This window comes from Balaenoptera physalus (genome assembly GCF_965194825.1).
Source record: "Balaenoptera physalus genome assembly, chromosome: 6".
NCBI classification, from domain to species: Eukaryota; Metazoa; Chordata; class Mammalia; order Artiodactyla; family Balaenopteridae; genus Balaenoptera; species Balaenoptera physalus.
Window position 1 is genome coordinate 16246569 of NC_138885.1, and position 17727 is coordinate 16264295.

At 35.0% G+C, this 17727-nt stretch overlaps 1 protein-coding gene and 1 long non-coding RNA gene across 2 annotated transcripts in view; one reads left to right on the forward strand and one right to left on the reverse strand.

Moving 5' to 3' along the window:
- Positions 1 to 4053, forward strand: part of LOC309662807 — a 619026-nt gene extending 614973 nt beyond the window's left edge. The window contains exon 2 of the long non-coding RNA XR_014264982.1: positions 838 to 4053. This is a non-coding gene — a long non-coding RNA (uncharacterized lncRNA). The remainder of the gene's footprint in view (positions 1 to 837) is intronic.
- The window catches only part of DPP10 (dipeptidyl peptidase like 10), a 685907-nt gene that overhangs the window by 165019 nt on the left and 503161 nt on the right, over positions 1 to 17727 (reverse strand). The gene's annotated exons all lie outside the window — the stretch shown is intronic.

The window sequence follows — 17727 nt, forward strand, 5'->3', positions numbered from 1 at the left end:
AATATACTGACAGACTGATTCTAAAATGTATACAGAAGGGCTAACAAAACAAGACAAAAGAGGAAATCCAAAACAATTTTTAAAAAGAACAAAATTGGAGGACTCACAATTATTTTCTTATAAAGCTACAGTAATCAAAACAATGTGATGTTAAATAAATGATAGACATATAACTCACAAAATAAGATAAAGTTCAGAAATAGACATAGATATAAATATACATATATATTCATTGCTTTTCTAACCAAGCCTTCTCTCCATTCAACACAGAAAGGAAAATCAAACTTTTAGCAAACGGTGCTGAAATAATTGAATATCCATGTGCAAAACAATAAACCTTTATTCATATTTTGCATTATATATTAGAATTGACCAGAAATGAATCATAGACATCAATGTATAACCTAGAATTTCTAGAAGGAAATAACACTGAAGAAAAATCATTGTGAGTTTTGGTTAGGCAAAATTTCCTACAGACAAAACCAAAAGCACCATGCATAAATGAAAAAAAGCTAAATTGGATTTCATAAAAATTAAGAATGATTTTCAAAAAAATCACTTATATCAAAATGAAATGGTTAACCACAGACTTGAAGAAAATATTTGCAAATCACTTATGATAAAAGACCTGCATCCAGGGGCTTCCCTGGTGGCGCAGTGGTTGAGAATTTGCCTGCCAATGCAGGGGACACGGGTTCGAGCCCTAGTCTGGGAAGATCTCACATGCCGCGGAGCAACTAGGCCCGTGAGCCACAACTACTGAGCCTGCGCGTCTGGAGCCTGCGCTCCGCAATAAGAGAAGCCGCGATAGTGAGAGGCCCGCGCACCGCGATGAAGAGTGGTCCCCACTTGCCGCAACTAGAGAAAGCCCTCGCACAGAAACGAAGAACCAACACAGCCAAAAATAAATAAATAAATAAAAATAAATAAAAATAAAAGGAATTCCTGAAAAAAAAAAAGACCTGCATCCAAAAGAAATAAAGAACTTAAAATTAAACAATAACAATCCCCTCCCCCACCAATAATGAGGAAAGATTTCAACAAGTATATATCTAAAGAAGATGTATGGATAGCAATTAAGGACATGAAAAAATTTTCAAGACGATAAGTCATTCGGGAAATTCAAATACCACTACACACTTAATTAGAATGGCAATATAATAACAGTACTGAAGGTACAAATTGGTGATTATATGAAGCCACTGGAAGTTTCAAACATTTCCGATGGGACTGTCAAGTGGTAGTTCAGAAAATAGTTTCACAGTCTCTTATAAAGGTAGATGTATGTTTACCATACGTCAGCAATTCCTACTCTTAAGTATTTATCAAAATGAAATTTAAACCTATGTTCACACAAAAACTTGAGTCTCGATGTTTATACTCCTTTCTGAGATAATTATCAACAACTTGAAACCACACAAATGTCCTTCAACTGTGGAATGAATAAATTGTGGTATATCAATATAGTCAAATACTATTTAGCAATAAAAAAAGGAACAAACTCCTGACACACACAGCAGCATGCATGAAGCGCAAATGCATAATGCAGATTAAAAGTAACCAGATTTAAAAGGCTACATACTGTATGAATCCATTTATATGACATTCTAGAAAATGTAACACTATGGAGACAAAAAAACAAATCAATAGTTGCCATGGGCTGGAATTAAAGAGAAGGATTGAATACAGAGTGATGTGGGATAATTTTTAGTGTGATGGCACTACTCTATACCTTGATTGTGGTGGTGGTTCCATGACTATAGGCAGTTATTAAAACTTGCAGATCTGAACAGTAAAAAGATTGAATTTTCTTGTATTTTAATGTATAGTGAGCTATTTGTCATTAGAGATAAAGCCAGATACACAAGATGAATAAAAGAAAAGGGTATTTTAAGAAAGCTCTCAATCCATTAATACACTATCAAGTATAATTTTCTGTGATTAAATTGTCTAATTCTTTCTATGTTGCAAGATATGATTTTGTAAAGGAAGGAAGATTTGGCTTTTTATTTTACCATATTTCAATAAATCCAAGATGTGCATTTTTTTCACATTTTAACATCCTTGAAATTAAGATGACTCTGATATAAAGGGAACATCATAATTGAATAGCTTGCTGGAACACAAAATAATGCTACATCTTTCAATTGTTGATATCTCAGATTCAATGAAATTCAGTAATTATTCTCCTTTAGCAAACAAGTTTTGTTAAGGGAAGTATATCTTTGTCAAAAGGGTTAAAGGCTAAAATGCCGTGACTGCTATGCTTTGCTGACCTTCATCCCACAAGACACTACTAATTACTTCACGGCAACTGCTAAATGGAAGAACACAATCAGTATGAGATTGAGACACTTAGTATAACACTGGAGTATTTAAAGCAAGATTCCAAGGAATTGTAAGTTAAACATGAAAACTAATTTGTAAGTAAGTGCTTAGGTCAGCATGGTCAATAGAACCTTCTGAAATGATGGACGTGTTCAGTCTGCACTGGCCACAAACCACATGTGAATATAGAGTACTCGAAATGTGGCTAGTGCAACTGAGGAATTAAACATGTAACTTTATAACGTTAATTTAAATTTAAATGTCCACATGTAACTAGTAGCCTTGTAGTGCACAGTGCAGGCTTAGCCGTTGGGTTGGAGCATTTTTTAGATTAGGATAGACGGACCAAGCAGTTGGTGGCCCTACTACACAGCTCTGAAAGTAAAAGTGCTGCTTTGGTCTCCATGGCCTCCTACCTCATCAACCTAATTGGGATAAGAGAGAAACAGTTAAGAAGGTGATAAGCACAGGAGACAGTCCAGCAGTAAGAATACCGACCATTTCTCCTTTCTCACATCTTACAAGCTTCCTGATTTTTTGTGAAATTAAGCATTTACTTTCCTAGCAGAGAAATCTCTACTAACGTAGATTTTATTTATTTATTTTTTCTCAATGTGCTGGTATAAATAAAATTGTGAGATACAGATTAAGCGTTATCATTAGTTATATTTTTTAAATACACAATAACTAATGATGAGAATAAGATTGGGGATGATAACGCAGATCCATACTAAGATTAAACACAGGTTAAAGTCTTTCTTGCTGATAAAACAAAAATTTGTCATCAGTATTCAGCAATATTTTATATCACTTTTGATTATTCTACTTTGTCATTTTCCAGTATATTTTGGTGCTTTTATATATTATATACTGTGCTATACAAGTTTTACAAATAAAAATGTTTTCCAGTATAAAATAATTAGTAAATTCAGATTATTTCCAAAGTGTCTTCACATGTTTAAAATATAAGAAGTAGATATTAATTTGAATCCCAGTAAAACTTAAGGACTTACCAAGCTTAACTGAAACGTCTTATGTACACACCATCACCAGCATAATGTGTGCATGTATATAAATGCATACATGGAAGTGTTATATGAGATATATCAGGGCTATTTCATATGATTATGTAGCTTGTTCTCAACACAAAACAACCCAGCTGAAGAGACAAGAGGGGACTGAAACCCAACCTAAATTCTGGTTATCTTCTTGGTCAGAGCTGTGTGCTACCAGAGGAAAAGGCACCTTTTTCACCACACAACTTGCTCAGCCCTAGCCAAACAGTGTGCTCATGGATGCAAGTGCTCAGAAGGGACAACTTTTCACAACTTGTCTACCTGGAGAGAGAGCACATTGTTAAACACAAAGATGCAGTAGTCCTGACGTGTTCCTAGGCATGTTCCAGGTATCACGCTATGTCACATATCTTTAGGTCTCCATTGTCTGAATAAAGGCTTAAGGAAGGCTTTACCAGAATTCTTGATTACAAGTAACAGAATTGCATTTTAGCTAAGTAAAGGAAAATGCATATAGTAGAAATGTATTATGGATCTCACAGAATAGTTGGGAGGACTTAAAAAAAACAGGGTGGAGGCTAAGTTTCTAGGAATGTTAGGTGAAACTACACAACGAAACTGACTGGGGGTGGTGGTGGGATGAATTGGGAGATTGGGATTGACATGTATACACTAATATGTATAAAATAGATAACTAATAAGAAGCTGCTGTATAAAAAAATAAAATAAAATTGAAAAATAAATAAATAAAATTTGGCATTTTAACCATAAAAAAAAAAAAGAAACTGACTAGTGATAAAAAAAGAAACACGGATGTTGCATGGAGCCTAGGGAAAACTTCCACCTCTTCACCCCACAAAAGCCACTTCAGTGCTAGGAACGTGACTTGTAACAACTGACACAAATGAAAGCCAAACACTTCTGTGACCACCAACCTTGCAAAACTTAGAAACACCAAAGAGAGCCTTCTTCCTCATACTGATCAATTCCAAATTAAAGTTCAGTTGGTTGGCAGTCTAGGTTACATGACTACATCCTGACTCTAGGAGATTTCCATGTTGAGAACACAGAAATATGGTAACTAAAGAAAGGCTGATCAAAAGATGTTGGAAAACCAACTGAATTATGTTACCTAGTACAACGCCAATTAGAAATACAACATTTCATGTAAAAAATAAAACAAAATTAGAGTCTATAGCAAATGAATCATCAACTGATTGCATACATTTCTTGTTATGATTATTCTTGACTTTCATACGATGACACAGAAAACTCATGTTTTTAAATAACTGTCTCAGAACTCTTGTTGGCCCAATAATTAGTCAAGAAATTGGTCTATAAATGTGGTAAAAAAAAAAAATTATTATTTATACGGTACATTTTATTAATTCCAAATAGATATAAAGACTCTCATAGTTAAAACAAAGCAAAGCAGAACAGAACAAAACATACACCTCCACGCAATGCAACCATAAAAATAAAATATGAAAACAAGATACAAACAAGCAGACAGAGAAAATGAAGAAAATGAAAGGAAGACAAGAACAAGAATTATAGTAGGACCTGGGATAAGATGGTAATTTGGCTCTTGGACTTTAAATAGATTGAAGAGTTGCTTTCCAAGGAAATTAGGTTATATAAACAAGCAATCTGAATTGTTAGGCCTCAAATACTCTATTATCACTAAAGAATTCCCCATTTTCCAGAGGCATTTGTATAATAAAATTTTGGACCCAGAAAGGACTTTATAATTTATTTAGTCTAAGCAACTCATTTTATATCCAAATATTTGAATTATTATTATTCTGTAATGACTATAGAAATGGTCACAGAAATGTGAAAAATAAGGCAAGCACTTGAAAAACAATTCACCTTGATGGTGCTATACACTGAGGAGGTGAAAGAGAAAAAAATATACAATTACTATAGTTGGTTTTCATGACCAAGAAATCTGTAACGTAGTAACGAACATGAGAAGCAGACATCTGGAGTATAGAATGATGTAAGAAACACAGAATTAAGTGATATAGTGAAAGGTGTTGATTCTGAGAAAAACAAGATTAATATAGGCTACAGAAAGCAGAGAGGGCCTCATAGAACTACTGCCCCAGGACCATCCTCCAAATAGACTGCTAAAATAAACTCCTCATTTCTCCTTGAACAGTTTTCTCTTTCTGGGGTAGCTTTCTCTTTGGTCTGATTCTTTCCTTGCAGTTTTGAACAACTCATCATGAAATTTCAGTTTTGTTTTATTTTTTTTCTCACTTTCTGTTTTTATCTTTGGTGGTACTTTCAAAAATTCCAATATATACTGTTCCAGTTTTGATTTATCTTCCAAAATTATTTTTTGACCCTCAGAGCATATTAATAAGGAGATTTTTCCTTAAGTGTCATATGATATCTCCAAAATTTTTAAAAAAATAACTATAATCTATAAAATGTCTATTATGTCAAATTCCATATCTTGGAACTTTTATGAGAAGCCTCTCTGTATTATCAGAGTTGGTTCTCACAAAACTCCAAGAGATGAGCACAATCATTCCCATTTTACAGGTCAGGTTATATGATTTACTTATGTTGATCTATCTAGTGAGTAGAAGCATAAGTGTTCTGATTCTAAAATCCTTGTGTTTTTTCCTAAGACCAATACAGCATAAATTTCGATCTAGCTTAGAAGCATCGGAGCCACCCAACAAAATGATGTTAAAATTTGCACACTGTCTTGTTTCCCAAGTATTCTCTTAACAGTTTTCCTGACTTCTTGAAATTTCTCCAACTTCAAAGGGGCATTCTTGCAGGGAAGAAACAAACAAACAAACTTCTGTCTGATCGCTGTGGCTAAGACTTCCAATACTATGTTTAAAAAAATAAAACACTTCTGAATAAAAAATCTTTCTTTAATTCCCCTTTACATAATGAGTGTTCTTTCAACAGCATATTCTTACCTCTGCAGGTGGAGCCTGTGGCCTGGACCCCATACACACAAAGGCCCTGTGCTTGGTTTTCAACATCTTGAAATTTTAGCAGTTAGATCTTTGAATTTGTGTTTTATAATGGAAGTACTTTGGGACAGCAGAGCATGCATGTGAGCAAAGGAGACATGCACAATAGAAATGTCTGCCATTGCTTGCCATCGCATTCATATACAGTATCTATGATGTCCCATAGGCACAAAATTCTGGTAAACTCACAATGTGTGGTAGTTCAGCGAGACTCAAATTGAGTGTGTGTCATGTCTACAACTGAGTAGGCAGGGATGCTAAGAGCCCCAAGAGGCCATGCTCTCTGTTTGAACCAGAACTCAGCTGAATAAAGAAACATGAAATGACCAAGGAACCATATGATATTATTTTTACGTGTGTTACTTCCCCACGTCAGTCAACTGCTTAAGCTGAAAATGATATCACTGAAGGAAGCAGGAGGAAAAGCCATAATTCCTTTCCCTTTGATGTTCTGTCTTACACATCTTTAAGCCAAAGGTGGAGATTGCTAGCAGAATATATGCTTGTCAAAAAGTGAAATAAAAACAGCTAAATTCAGTTTGTTCAGTTTGTTTCCACTGTCAAGTAAGAGAGGAATACTTTTGCATATACAAGCTAAGAAATATGAATTGTGTAGCTTTGGTCCTACATATAAAATAAGAACTAATATTTTCATTTACAATCGGCATTGCACAATATAAGGACAAATGCTAAAATCCATGCTGATAATTAAATTTTAATTTTTCTTTATTTAGAATGACATTAAATTGCAAACAATAATAATAAAACCCCCAACACCTTGACAAGTTGAGAGAAAGAGACCATGGAGTAAAGAAAAAAAAGTTTTGGTATCTTTAATAGTACTTTCTTCCTGCTTCTTAAATGATGGCTCTCACCTTTTCATCCTGCCCTGGGCCTCACAATTTATGTAGCTGGTCTGACTACCGCCCTGAGAGTTAGATTTTGTTGGCATTATTTACTCTGGTGTATTTCTCTCATTATATTTTCTTCAGTCATTTATTTAATTAAGTTCCATTTCAAACCACGGGAAGAGGAAATCAGCTTTGATGTCAAAATACTTGCGACAATAAAGAAACCTGATATTCAGGAATGATCACAATATCTACTGAAATGATTTTTCATATCTCCAATTACTTTGGTCAAGGGGTTGATGACTTCAAAAGCCAAAATCACTCTCTCTAAATTCTCAGATCTACAAAATCAGACTGGTGAAGAGGTGAAAATATAAGATTCGGAACTCAGAGGCCAAGAACTAATGATTGTTCTTTCATTCACCAATCATTTAACCTTTGGCAATATGCCCAAATTTGTTGAGCCTCAATTGTGTAAAGGGAAAGATTTCAAAAAGACAATCCTTAAGTAGTTGCCAGTTACAAATTCGCAGTGATATACGGACAAAGCCCAGCCCAATGACTGTTCCCTAGCAGGGCTTCAATAAACGAAGGCTATTGTAAAATGCTAGGACAACCTATTTCTTAAATTAACCTCCATGCCATGGATTTATAACCTTAGATGACATAATGACTTATCCATCTGTGGCTTGTTTGTGAGTACAAAGTGGCAAACTAGAAATGAAGACATACAAAAAATAAATAAATTCTTGAAATGACTCATTGCTTTTAGCACTTAGGATACGGTTAATTAATAAAGAGCCAAAACGGAAAGAAATTTGCCTGGGGCTGGTACAACTGACAAATGAAATGAACACTGATGAATTCTTTCTTGCAACAGTTACTGACTGAATTTCTTACGTCAAGCAGACAGACTCAATATCCTTGGATATTTCTCTGTGTAGTACACATAAACAATTTATCTTATTACTATTGTAATTATTATATTATTATTAAGGCCATAGCCTTGAACTTACGTGCATGCTATGGAAATACTGTCTCAATATCAAGTTCATAGACATTTTGGAAAAAAAAAAAGTGGTTAAAACAAACCACCAACTTGTGACTAAATCAACAGAACTAATGCTAATTTTATTTCCTCTCATAATGCAGCCTTAGGGCCGTGGCTGAATTGCAGCTTTTTAGAGATACATATTAAAGTGGACTCTGTTTGCATTTTGAAGCTAATTGGAAATAGATTTAATCCTAAATTATGTTTTGTAAATCACTTTCAGTGTAGAAAAAAAGAAAAAGCACTTTGTGAGAGATGAAATGTGGAGTCAGTGAGGAAAACAGAGTTCTGGTCCCAAGTTCGCTAAAGGCTCACTATATGACCTAGGACAATTCCTCCTATCTGGTTCTTAACGCTCACATAGTTTATTTATAAAACGGGAGGTTGGGCAAGCTTACTTTCACGTTTAATATTCCCAGCAACTTTCATTTACTCTGTGACTCCACATGAGGGAGATTAGTAATGTTTTTTGTTTGTTTTGTTTGTTTGTTTTTGCAGAGCTTTTAGACTATCCCATGTTATAAATAAAGGAGCATTCAAAGACAAAAGCCATTTTTTTTGATAAATGGAAATTTGCCTTTTTCAGTTATCTTTTAGATTCAGTTCTTATAGATCTAAAAGATTTGTTGCACCCAAGTTAACTGACAAGGTCATAACTTTGCAAACATCACATTTATTTGATTCAATCAGCATCAATTACGCCCTATAAACCCTGTAGAATCCTTTCACCTTGAGTGTGGTCAGGACTTGTAAATATTGGGTTGGCCAAAAAGTGCCTTCGGTTTTTAGGTAAAAATAAAAGACACATTTTTCCTTTTCACCAAGAACTTTATTGAACAACATATTTATCCTTTTGTTCCACTACCTTCTACCATTTTTCAGGCAACTTCATAATCCCATCTTCCCAAAACTTTTTATCTTTTTGAGCAAAGAACTGTTCCAGATGCCTTTTACAGTCTTCCAGGGAGCTGAAATTTTTTCCATTAAGAAAATTTTGTGGGGCTTCCCTGGTGGCGCAGTGGTTGAGAGTCTGCCTGCCAATGCAGGGGACATGGGTTCGGGCCCTGGTCTGGGAGGATCCCACATGCCGCGGAGCGACTGGGCCCGTGAGCCACAACTACTGAGCCTGCGCGTCTGGAGCCTGTGCTCCGCAACAAGAGAGGCCGCGGTAGTGAGAGGCCCGCGCACCGCGATGAAGAGTGGCCCCCGCTTGCCACAACTAGAGAAAGCCCTCGCACAGAAACGAAGACCCAACACAGCCAAAAATAAATAAATAAATTTATTTAAAAAAAAAAAAAGAAAATTTTGTGAAGACAGAAATAAATGGAAATCCGAAGGTGCAATGTCTGGTGAATACAGCTGATGAATCAGAACTTCCCAGCCAAGCTGTAACAGGTTTTGCCTGGTCATCAAAGAAACGTGCGGTCTTGCATTATCCTGATGGAAGATTATGTGTTTTCTGTTGACTAATTCTGGACGCTTTTCGTCGAGTGCTGCTTTCAGTTGGTCTAACTAGGAGCAGCACTTGTTGGAACGAATCGTTTGGTTTTCCAGAAGGAGCTCAAAATAGTCTTCCAATCACACCATATACACAACATCACCTTCTTTGGATGAAGACCGGCCTTTGGTGTGGTTGGTGGTGGTTCATTTCGCTTGCCCCACGATCTCTTCCGTTCCACATTACTGTACAGTATCCACTTTTCATCACCCGTCACAATTTGTTTTAAAAACGGAACGTTTTCATTACGTTTCAGTAGAGAATCACATGTGGAAATATGGTCAAGGAGGTTTTGTTTTGCTTAACTTATGTGGAACCCAAACATCAAAGCGATGAACAAAACCAAGCTGGTGCAAATGGTTTTCAGCATTTGATTTGGATATTTTGACTATGTCGGCTATCTTCCAAGTGGTATAACGTTGATTGTTCTCAATTAATGTCTCGATTTGATCGCTATCAACTTCAACTGGTCTACCGGACTGTGGAGCGTTGTCCAGCGAGAAATCTCCAGCACGAAACTTTGCAAACCACTTTTGACGTGTTCGATCAGTCACAGCATCTTCTCCATACACTGCACAAATCTTTTTTTGCGTTTCAGTTGCGTTTTTACCTTTCTTGAAATACAAAGCTGAAAATGTTTTTTTCTTCCATCTTCAATATTAAAATGGCTACATAAAAATTCACCAATTTTGATTTTTTTTTTAAATGCATGCTAATATGACAGCTGTCACATACAATCTAACGCAATTGTTTCAAATGCAGTTAAAGACAGCTAAGTGCTACTAGAGCCATCTTACGGAAAAAACCGAACGAACATTTTGGCCAACCCAATATAACAACGTATTCACCAATATAACGGGATTTCACTCACATGAGTATGAGAGTACGCTATGTACATGGCAAAGGGGAAGGGATTCTGCAGATGTTATTAAGTCCCTATTAAGTTGCCTTTAAGTTAATTAAAAGGGAGACTTCCCTGGGTGGGCTTGACCTAATCAGGTGAGCCCTTTAAAACTGGGACTGGAATTCAGAGACAGGAGTGGGAGAAGCAGATACTCAATTCTCCCATTGACCTTGAAGAAGCAAAATGTCATGTTATGTAGAGAGTCATGTGAGAGGGAACGGCAGGCAGACTCTAAAAAGCAGGCTGACTGGGGCTGAGGGCTGCAGTTCTACAGCCTCAAGAAACTCAATTCTGCCAATAACCAACAAACTTGGAAGATGACCCCAAGTGTCAAATGAGACTGCAGCTCTGGCTGACACCTTGATTGCACCCTGGTGAGACCCTGAGCAGATGACCCAGCTAAGCCGTGCCTAGATCCCTGATGCATGTAAACTGTGAGATAAAAAATGTGTGTTGCTTTAAGTTGCTGGAAAAAAGTCATTAGTTTTATTGTCTTGGTGTAATATAATTTAGATACCACACATAATGCCTTAAATATTGAAAGAGAAAAGAGCAGCCTGAACATATGCTCTATTGAGATCTACTGAAGAGAGTTCTCTTCAAACACACTCGACATAAATATTTAAAGTCTCCAGGAGAATTTAATACTATTTATTTCTAGTAACCATTAATGTGGAAAGAACATAAAGCACCTAATGTAAATGAAAACATTCCTATCATTATAAAAATCTTGTGATCATATAACTTCCATGCAGTTAGATTGCTCAAAAACATTTTTAAAAACACAAGAACTTCTAAAAGTAATAATTAATGTACACCCACATCATTAATTGAAGTTCAAAAGAAGCCTTTTAGAAATGGTGGTTGCGAATTCAAGGCAGAACATAATGGAGAAAAAAGCAGAGCAAGTGGACCAGATTGAGAGAAAGGAGAGAGTAATGAAGACTAAAAGGAGAAAAAAACTCAATAAAAGAAAAGATACAGATTAAACAATGTCTTGAAAAAAGCTAGAGAAAATAACCATATTTAACATTTCATAAATTAAAAGAAATATACCCTTGTTGAGATTCACAAACTACAACAAACACTGAATTTGATGTATGATGTTGAAATGGTTGGTTTTAAAGTCATGAGAAGTTTGTTTCACCATTATTGTCACCATCTATTAATCAGGTTTGCATGTAAGCCTTTTGGGAAAATCTATTGCTGCCATTATTCCCTCTTTATCTACTTTTAGGTTTATACAATCTTTTTTAATAAACAAAAGAGGTTTACCTTAAATTTATTTCTGATACATAATAGGAAGCCAATAGGAGCAAATAATGTTAATTTAATTTTAGGATAGGCAAATTTATAATTTAACATGGTTCTGCCATTATTATCATGGAAATACGGTCATGATAAATTATGTGAAAAAAACATTTCATAAATTTTTTTATAGAATGATTACATTTCTATAAGATAAATAAATAAGCATGTAAACATTTTACTTGTGTTTTTATATATTTTATGTATGTTCTTGAGGAATATATGCCAAATATAATGGTGATTTTCTTCAACTCATGGCATTTCAGTTAATTTTTAATTTTTTCTTCATCATATTCTATATTATCTGAACTTTAAATATGAACACCTCTAACTGTAAAAAGTACTTTTTTGCAAGATTGAGATGAAAACTTACTGAAGAATAAATCCCTAACTAGAATTTATAATTTTCCTCTCTCATACCCACAGATTTATCTTTCTTCTTTTTTATGCAAAAATACAAGAAAAAGGGAAACAAAGTTCCTTCATATCTTCAGAGCTATATGTCTAATATTAGTAGTATTTCAAAGTAGCTGCAGCCTCCGGTTTTTCACTCCCCCAGAATTTTTTTTTTTAAAAAAAGAGTAAGCTCCAAATTTTAAACTTGAGACTTAATAAAAAGCAATACAAATATGAACAGTATCTTGCAATACATCACAGTCTTACTGACTCTCCCATAGCAATTAATACCCGTCACCAACTCTTCATCTTTCAGTCTTCTCTCCCAGTCTTCCCCTAGAAACTTGTCTTGAATAAAGAACTAATTATCTGAGAACTAGAATCAACTCAGTAGGAAAGTGTTGAGCAATTACATAACCAACCTCTTAATAGTTTGTACATTTATTTATTCTGTTATTGATTTAAGTAAGGGATTAGAATTTGAAAGAAAATAACCAAAGGAAGAAGAAAACAAGGATCCATATGACTTGCTATGTACCTGAACCACTCACTCAATAGAGGCATCTAGAAGGAAACACACGATGGAGTAGACAAGATAAATAAATATCGTGGATGAGCAAGCACAAATTGTGACTTTCACAGATTCAAAATTTATATAGTATGATTTAATGTTTACATCATTTGTTGGAAAACGTTTTCTAAAGGACTTGGTATAGTCTGATTAAAACAAAAAATGTTTTATTCTGATACACGTACACTATTTGCAAGTGCTTTTTAACATGTAGCACACAAAGAGTACATGTTATGGGTGTACTGAGTTGGTGCTGCTGCAAACTTGAGTCCCAGAATCTCAGTGAGAACTTTCAACTGTGCTTATTTGGCCAAATACTTCTAATTAAAGGTGCCTACAGAAGTTATGTATTTGGGACACCGTAACTATTACAAAACGGCAATATATAATTTAGTAAAAGGGATAATGAGATCCAAATTTCAAGTTGAGGGCATTTATCTCCAGTTGAATGCATTTACAAAACAACCACAAAGTTGTACAAAAACATTAATTGCCCTCCAAATATTTACTCATAGAGAATATTTACAAAGAAATCCTGAAAAGCACAAGAGAAACTAGGGAATAAATGTAGATTTTTTAAAAATTATAAAAGTCAGGCTGAATTCTATGAAGAAATCCAATCAAAAGGTTAAAGTTGTGGGTATTAATGTCGGGAGACAGAATTCTCTATCCCTGATAATTACTCTAATGAGTCTATCTGCTAACTCATCTTGTCTATGCTAACATTTATTGCACCTCTTTTGCCTTCTGCTGTACTGATGGTGACAGGTTGCACATTGGGATTGAAAGATATTGATTGGTCTGTCAACAATAAAGTCATTATCCTGCTTCATAATGGGCAACCACACAAGGGATTCATTTTTATTTAATGTAGGAAGAAGCATATTAAGTTTCCTTATGACAAGATTATTTAAAGCAAATAATTTAATTTTCATGCTTTTTGTGACTGAAGCAACAACCCCTACCCCCAAACAATGATTTTATAGACTATTCCGTTTGCTTAGAAAATCAGTGCCAATTTGGTACATTTCTTGATCTTCCTGTTTTTGCATCCTTTGATACTTCTCTTTTCAAAGACTTTCCCCAGATAATAATTAAGAAAAAGAATTAAGCTTTGTGCTTATTTTCATCCAATGTGTTTATCTATTGACATTCTAGTAGAGGGGAATTTTAATAAGGTTTCTATCTCCCCTCACATTTAAAATAGCAAAGGCAATTTGCTTTGATTTTTTATTTTTACTATTGGAGTTGTAGGCCTTCATTTGGGTATATTTAGAATTTATTTTTTATATTTGATTTTATTAATAAAAGATTATAAACTGCTTATGATGAACCTAACACTGTGCAGGGTATGGGGCAAGCAGACTGATGGAACTCATTCCTAGGCTTAAGGAAATCAAATCAACTGAGTAGTCTGATATGTAAATAATTCTTATATAATTAGATACAATATAAAAGCAACATATTGGAGAGCTTAATGAGTTTTAAAATTTTATTATTAATAAAAGGATTTTTAGAAAAGCCATTTTGATATTCTGCTGAGTGGATTTGGTATTCAGATGAAATTAAAATTTTTCTTATTAAGTGGGTGGCCTTGAGCAAGTCACTCAATTTCTTTAAGCTATAATTTCCACAACAAACTGTGAATAACAGAACCAAGGTTTGTTGTAAGCATTAAATGAAATAAGGTAGTTAAGACATTCTTTAAAGGGCTTGGCCAGAAATAATCAGTAAAAGAGAGCTATAATCACCACCACCTTCCTCTTCTTCCCCATTATATTGTCATTCCCATTATTGTCATTACCATCATAAACTCTCTTTTCAAGGAATAGGGCTCATCCGTTGAAAAAGGGAAGATAGAGTCATTTAGGCAAGAGAAGGATATAAGAAGCTAATTATAGATAGAATTCAATGTATACAGAGGGAACAGTGGTAAGAAACGAGTCTGGAAATGAAAAGTAAGGCAAATGGTAGGAGAATCTATGGTATACAAAGGAGTTTGAATTCCATTTAGACAGTGGGGATTCCCTAAGACATTTTTAAGCATGTGGATGGCAATTAGATTCATAGTTTTAAAAGCAAACTACTGGCACTAATGAGGATAGACTGAAATAGGGTACAGCCAGAGAAACTACAGTTTCATATTTCTTCTGTGTAGTCATCATTTGTTAATCCAAAAATATTTTAAAATTATTTTTTCAACTTGAATTAGACAAATTCTACTTCATGTTTTGTCCAACTGTCTGATTCCTAAAACCCATATATATATATCTATATATAGATATAGATATAGTTATATATAGATATATAGATATCTCAATTATTTGAGATATGTGGATATACCCTTTGCCATCATTTCACTTGCTCTGCTTTTCCTAAATTGTCCATTCTCATTCATGCTTCCATTTGTAAAACATAATTATAACCTTCATTTTGAGAATTCATTTCTAAGTGATTCTACAAACATTTGCCTCCTTTGAAATTTACTGTGATGGTCAATTTTGTGTGTCAACTTGACTGGGCCATGGGTGCTCAGACCTTTGGTTAAACATTAGTTTGACTGTGTCTGTGAGGGTGTTTCCGGAAGAGATTCGCGTTTGAATCAACAGACTGAGTAAAGCAGATTGCCCACCTCAATGTGGGTGAACCTCATCCAATCCATCGAAGGCCTGAATAGAACAAAAGGCAGAATAAGAAAGACTTTGATATCTCTGCCTGACTGTTCTCAAACAGGGACATTGCTCTTCTCCTGCCTTTCGATTCAGGCTAGGACTAGAACTTAAACCACTGGCTTTCCCAGTGCTCAGACCTTTGGACTCGGACTAGAACTATCCCATAGGCTCCCTTGGATCTTGAGCTTGGAGACTGCAGTTGTTGGACTTCTCAGTGTCCATACAATTTCCTTATAATGAATCTCTTTTTCTCTCTCTCTCTCAATCTCTCCTCTCTCTCATATATTTATATGATATACACATACATATATTCACATGTATGAATATGACTAACACATGAATAACAGAGAAAAGCAATATCTGTTTCCAGCTATTGCTTGCTTACTGTATGTCAGGCCCTCTGCTATATATTTCATTTACCAAATAATTGATAATTTACTTGGTTCTCAGTTTCTTCTTCTGTAAAATGGGTACAATAATTGTACATAAATAATAAATTTACTGGGATTGTTTAAAAGCATTAATTTGTATAAAGCACCTGCAAGAGTGACTGGCATATACTACCTACTCAATTAATATTAGCTATTTTTGTTATTCATTATATCCTCACAATACTCCCCCTTTATATTATAGCTGAGAAAATCAGGCTTCAAAGATGAAAATTAAATTGTCCAACATCACAAAGTCAATTACAGGGTCTAGATTTGCATTCACATGTCTGAGCGTTAGGACATGCTCTTAACCTATAGATGTCACTGAAGTGATGCACTCCAGAGAGGCTTTGAGAAAGGATCATTACCTTTTATAGCTAGAGAAACCCTAAACTCTGATTCAGTTTAACACTGTTAGCTTGAAGAATTGAGTATGCCACTATTTGTTGATAGAAAGTTTGAAAATTTGTGAAATTTGAAAAAGCTGTTCAACCATGGAAGTTATCTGTTCATCCTCTTTACAGCAAAATTTTCAGCATAAATGGAGGCTAGAGAATATGTTTCAAGGAATATGCCATCTCTCTCTTTTACTAATCCCTACACAGTGTGATCAAAGCTGATGTAGAGATATCTCTCCACACTGGAAGACAGTATTGCATGACCCATGGACCATCCCCGTCATATTCATCCTTCGTATCTTGCTATACGTGGGCAACATTTTGGTCTCTAGGATAGCCATTGCTAAAAACATCAGTCAGTTTCTCTCTCTCTTTCCAATTCTTCGACTAGAAAATGAAAATTACTTTTCTTCCTCTAATTGCTTAATAAAAATTAATTAACTTTTTATTTGGGTGAACCATTTTAGAAGATAATTCAGAGCAGAAAGAGAAAAGAGGACAACAGACGGAATGAAAGTTCCCAGTTATATTCTAAGAAAGCTTATAATGGGACACCCTACCTTTCATTTTCAGGATCGTTAATTTTCTTCCAATTTACCAACTAGAAAGACTAATTTAGATGTCATTTTTATTATACAAATAGGGATGAGTGAACCAGTACTGTTTTGTTGGCTTGTTTGTTTTGTTCTCTTTTTTATATAAACTTGTGGTTTCCATTCATTCCTTCTTTCAAATAAAAAAGTTTTATCCCTGTTTACTACTATGTGATGGAGGGACACAGAGATAGACAAGACTCAGACCCTTCTCTCAACTTTTGAATCATCTATAAGATAAAAAGAAAAAGAAAACCATGAAAATACTTTACAAAACTGGATGAATTTGCTCGGTGGTGACACAGTACAATGGATGGTGGAATAGGGCTCACTGTCAGGGGGCTCTGGGAAGGTCTGAGGAGGAGGGGATACTTGAGGTGAGTCTCATAAAATGAGTAGGAGTTCTTTCTTTCCTTCTTCTTTTTCTTCTTCTTTTTTAAGCGCTGCTAGAAGTAGAAGTCCATGGCCAAAAGCAGGACACCCAGGGGAGTAGGGAGTGTGTGAGGATGACTCTAGATCAGCATTGCTGGAGCAGGAGTCACCATGGGAAGAAGAGAGAGATGAGGCTGGGGGCCAAGTAGGGGCAATGATGCAAAGGATCAGTGTGCTATTCTAAGAACAAAATAATTCTGAACACAATACAAAGATACCCTATTTTTTTTCAGCAGATGGGTTATAAGCCAAAATATATGAGACAGCAAGAGGGAG